This window comes from Lactuca sativa, chromosome 3, assembly GCF_002870075.4.
Source record: "Lactuca sativa cultivar Salinas chromosome 3, Lsat_Salinas_v11, whole genome shotgun sequence".
In the NCBI taxonomy this organism is placed as follows: Eukaryota; Viridiplantae; Streptophyta; class Magnoliopsida; order Asterales; family Asteraceae; genus Lactuca; species Lactuca sativa.
In genome coordinates, this window is record NC_056625.2 from 164528614 (window position 1) to 164534613 (window position 6000).

Here is a 6000-nt window from a genome sequence, read left to right on the forward strand (position 1 = left end):
TCATTTGTTCACAACCAACAAAAAAATAAAAATCATTTTATGAGAAACATCTATGATAAAAAAAAATTAAAAAGAATAATTATATTCTTTAAGAAACATCTATGATAACAAAATTAAAATTTATCAAAATACATTCTTAAACCAAATTGGGATAACATTGGAACGATTGAAAGATATGGGGGAATAAAAAAAAATGAGAAGAGCAAAAAAAAAAAAAAAAAAAAAAAACTCTTCAAGAGGAAAGTATGATGGCACGGTCAGATGAACATCTAACACTATATTTCTTTATTGAAAGAAATTAGAGATAATCGCTTGAATTTTGGAAATATAAGTAACGAAAAAAATTGAAGAAATTTAGTCAATTATTGTGTCATTCTCATTTGGGTCATTTTCCTGAAGAACAAAAACAGTGAATTCACAAAAGAAACAAAGAATATTATATCGAAACAGAAAATTGCTTATTATATGGAAACTATGTTAGCCAATCCAATGTAGCAAAACAAAATTTGATAAATACTTGTTTGAAATTTTGAAATCAAAATGGAAATAAAAATATTTTGGGATGGTAGAAATCATATGGCAAGATAAATTCTAAATTATCGAAAAATGCAAGGAAAAAAGAAAAACAATTAACATGCTTTCTCACAAAATCACGTAATCACAACTTCAAAATTATTATAAAAACCCTAAATCTCTAATAAAAGAGAATTTAATAAAAAAAACAAGCATAAATGTATAAATTGAACAAAATAATACACAATCAAATTAATTACCTTTACTAAACAACTTTGTTGAAGGTCAAAAAAGTTTGCACCAATCCTTGCTCATGATCAAAAACACACAGTGGCCCATTGAGGGTGCTCCAACAATACACTACCACTTGAGCAAATAAATACGAACATAAAGTAAGTAGGCAGAGGGAATGAAGTTTCCGTAAAACAAATCGGCGCCAGGAAATCGGAAAAAAAAAATGGGTGGTGAGGGGGATCGTTGTAGATGAAATCGGCGATGGTGGAATAGGTTTATCCAGATGTAGAACGGCGATATTTAAAGAGAAATTGTTCCATTATCTTAGGGATTTTCCATATATGTTGTAGTTATTTTTGGTTTTAAAAAATGAGTATATATAAAATTACAAAATTATCCTTATGTAATTTATTAATTTATTTGTCACGGCTAGCAAATTAGGGTTAAGATTGTGATCCTTGTACAAGACAATTTCCTCCATGTAACCTTGCATTATCCCATTTAGTGAAATTCAAACTACAATGCTATTTAAGTTCATACCTTCACACATAGTGATTTAAGTCGAAACAGCTTCATGCAAGTCCAAAACTCGATCCAATGGCTAAGTCCAATCAATTTTGGGCCTTAGCCCAGGAATTCTCGGCCCAAAACTCCTATTAGATCAAGACTTTTTCATTGGGACCTATTGGGCTTTACATTGGGCCGAAACCCTTCATTGGACCTTATTAGGTCGAAAGCTTTTTTCTTTAGGCCTTATTGGGCCGATGTCACACCCAAAAACCGGAACGGCGGAAACGTCCGGGGTGGAGGACGTCATGTTTAGTATCACAAGACATGTATCATAGTAAGAAAGTAATGAAAAACCATTTCATTATATAGAAAGTGTTTACAGAGTATGTGTTTACAAAACATAGAGCACATAAGCAAATAACAAAACAAGACTTGAAGCTATACTGCTCCATCTTCTGAATTCCCAGAGCGAGTACCTGTCTACTAGTTTCCTGAGAATACAAGTTATTTGAAAGAGTTTTTCAGCAATTAAGTTGGTGAGTTCATAAGATTTTAGTGATGTATGTAAGTTGTAGAAAGTTGTTGAAAAATGTAGTTGAAATGTAGTAAGTTATAAGTTATGTTTTAGAAAAGTTCGTATGTTCCTCTAGAAAATCCTATATTTCCTAATTTGATGAAAGATACGTAAAATGATTCTACAATCCTTTCTATGAGTACTAAATGGATACAAGTTATATAAAACTCGGAGTAAACAAACAATCGATTGTGCGCATCTGCCCTAAGTCCACAACCAAACAAGGAACAGGAAGTAAGGCGGATAGCACACATCCCATTGTTTGTTAGGTCCTCGTTGTATATAACCCTGGTGTATTCACTTGTTACTCATGGAGTTAATTGCAGTAGTTCCTTTATATTAAATGAAAAGACCCTTTAAGAAAACCCTTATTTCTTATAAAAAAATAGTGACCACAGTGATTACTTATATAATCACTTAGTTTATATTGGCTATATATAATCTAATATCAATAGATAGTTAATTGGATGAATCTGCCCTAAGCCCACAACCAAACTGATGGGTTTTGGCCATAAGAACATCCTATGTGCTCATGCAACCCTAATGCTTAGATCTAGGTTTCTCTATTGTACATGCAATTCATCCAAGACTTTAAACCCTAGTTCTAGCATACAATTAATCATATTAACATGTGGAAGGGTTTTTAGATCTTACCTTGATTGTTATGTAATAATAACAATCACAAATCCTCCTTGTAATGACTTTAGAAAGCTTAGAGTCACAAATGTCACTCCTCTAATGGTTCACAAACACCAAGAGCAAGAGGATGAAGAATAAGGAGAGAGGAGGCTTCCCAAAACATGTGGAAACTCTAAGGAATAAGTTCACCACGTTTTTGGGTCTCAATGGTCCTTTAAATAGTGAGGCTATTAGGGTTATCTAACAAGGAAACCCTAATTTGGATGCTTAGGCCCTAAGCAACCCATGGACTCCCTCCTTAGAGGCCTAGGACGATTTCTAATGGGTTTCCCCATGGAATTCGTCCACCCCACTAATATGGAGTCCATTAGCCCAATATTCAACTATCACACAATTGACAGTTCTAGTCCCTTAAGTTTAATTAATGTCTTTTAGCCACAAACTTAATTCTTATTAATTCTTGACTAATATTAATTAAACAATATGATTTCTCCTTTAATATATTATTCTCATAATATATTAATAAATCATAATTAATCCTTTCTCTCCATAATTCATCCTATCAAGTTGCTTTGGTGAAGGCAACCCAAAAGGACCATGCACGATCGGGTCAAGTACATACCAAAATAGTTATGGACTTAGACACTAATCCAACAGTCTCCCACTTGGATAAGTCTAATAACTATTATGCGTATGACTTCAGATCCTGATCTGCAATCGTAGCTTTCCAAAGCCGCTGTCAACTCTGATCTTATCAGATACGCGTGTCCTTTAGATAAGGGATCATATATTCTTCCATTCTAGATATCGTATAAATATAAGACATGAGTTCTAATCATTTTCTCTATACTATTTCCTGACTTCCGATTTATGACGACTGACAACAGTCTACAATTAATCTCATCAAATTAGTCCCGGCTCGGCCAAACGCTTAAGTGCCATCACTAAATCATCGAGGGGCCCAAAGATATCGCTTTTATCCTACTTTGGATAAAAGGAACGGATAAACTTTGATTCAATGCTTGCTTGCACTTACTTACCGAATCACACACAGTAATATGTTTTATAACACCAAGTTACTGGTGCATTTACATATTATCAATGTGCAACCGATTCGCAAGATACAACTCACACATCTCGGTTTCAAGAATATAAGATGTTATCGTCTCACCAATCACTCGTGATACAATTCATGAAGTGATCCAAGTGAGAATGGGTTTAATCCAATGCTCAAATCATATTCATAAGCACTCATGAACGTTGCAGCATACAATTGCTTATGTCTAATACACTTTAGACAATCCACACACCAATTCACGACAGTCTTCATTCATACCTACTTCCAACATATGAACGACTGTGGTCCGTTCGAATAATTTGACTGTTCTGAACCAATTAAATTATTCAGGAAGTCAAAACATGCAAAGTGAAACACAAGAATAATACTAATCCCATATGGCCCCAAACTTTTGAGTATAAATAAAACACCTTTTATCTATCACCATATTGATTACTCATTATTTGTTGTTTCGGGTAATCAACTTCATACTTGAATTATTACTACACTTCTCCCATGCTCTTAGCATGCACACAACACATTTCCAATCATACTCATTTCACAACTCCTAATCCTTTTCACAAGTGAAAGAATATCAAATTTTTACCACTTATATAATATGCTAGATTCTAACATTTTATGCAATGATCCTTTCATAATGTCATAGTACAAAAGTCACAATGACTATTGCCAATGAAATTACAAAGTCCTCTATATAATATTGTTACAATACAATTCCATAGACGTGATGTCTCTCACTCAAAGTACATTCCTTGAACATCCTTTTACATAAAATTTTATAATCTAGACATAGACTCTCAATATCTAACTCCTAATATGGAACCATTTCCATATTTTCCATATGACAACTCATTCTTAATAGAATCTTATCTATTCATAATAATGTCGATATGGTCCATCCATTACTATACTTCCAACTACTCACAAGCGACCAATCCTCGGCGAACTTTGGATCGTCCTTTGATAGTTGTTTAATTATCTTAGTCAAAAACGATTCTTGTCCTTTTTCCTTCTAAATGCGCTATACATTTGGAAAATTTTAGAATGGTCAAATATTATAGCATCTGTAATCGATCCTTTACCCAAAGTGTATGGGATACGATGCATAATGTCTTACATAAAGATACGATACTTTATCAATCTTTTGCCATAATATTTTATGTGTCACATTCTCACAATTCGAACTATGACGAGAGATGCCATAATCATAGTCGAAATTTTGAGAACGTACTATGTATCCTTGACTAAATCTATTAACATTCCACAACCTAAGCCTTTAGATTTGAAATGAAGCATAATATTCTCTCCCTTAATTATAGCAAAACAACTATTCAATCCTTACGACTTTGCAAAGTATAACTCTTGTTTTCTATAATTAATATTGCTAACTTGCAATACTTGCCTTAATAATCATACAAGCACAACATTTATGCTCCCACTATCATGATGATTATTATCATATAAGCATAACACTTATGCTCCCACTAGCTTTGACATGTTTTAGAAAACAACTGAACTTCCAGAAAACAATACTTATTGAATTTCTGAAGTTCATATTTCTAATACCTAATGCTTTGATAATCCTTTATCTAAGCTTCTTAAACTTATACACCTTTGCCTTAGATAACTCATATGTGTGTCTTAAACAATTCAGACTAATTGCCAAATCTCACAATTCGAATCATGGAAAGGGATACCGTAACCATAATCGAATTCGAGAATCCAATTTTCACAATTACTATCTTCTTCAAATCTCTCTTAGTGAAAGCATTTCCTCACAGTCATTTCCATGAAGGAGGGAATCTTATGACACTTAGATTTTAATGATGTATGTGTTCCTATCCATGTGAATTTGTCAAAACCAAAGTTTGCGACAAATCCAAACTCATATGGACCAAACTTTCTCAATTTTGATTTCTTGCCTTATGGTAACACGAGTGCCCACCATGTCTTCCAAGTAGTTAAGCAGCTCACCCTTTCTTATCAATGTACTTTTCATTGATCAAGGTCCTTGCCCTTTATGCATTCAAATGAGAACTCATAGAAGTCACATGCATAATTAACTCAATTGGAACGGCACAGAAACAAGATAGGGTCAACACGATAGGTTGTAAAGCTCAAGTCGTGTGCTAGTGATGTTCGATAAGGTTTATTATTGATTTGTTCTTGAACCCTTTCAAGACCATTAAGACTCCCACTGACTCCTTGACATATAAGATTCTCTTGTCAATAAACATTTATTGACAAACAAATATTCAAGAGTTAGTGTAGCTTTTATCAAGACAGAACACTTCATAAAATTGGTCCTAGTTGGTCTTTGTCTTATCCAAGACATCACAACTTTCCACATTTGATGATTGTTATAAACCTTCTTAAGACTTGTCACTCAATGTCACAATCTTAACTCTAAGACTTGTTTTGGAACGAAGTATGATTGACTTCTTGATTTAAC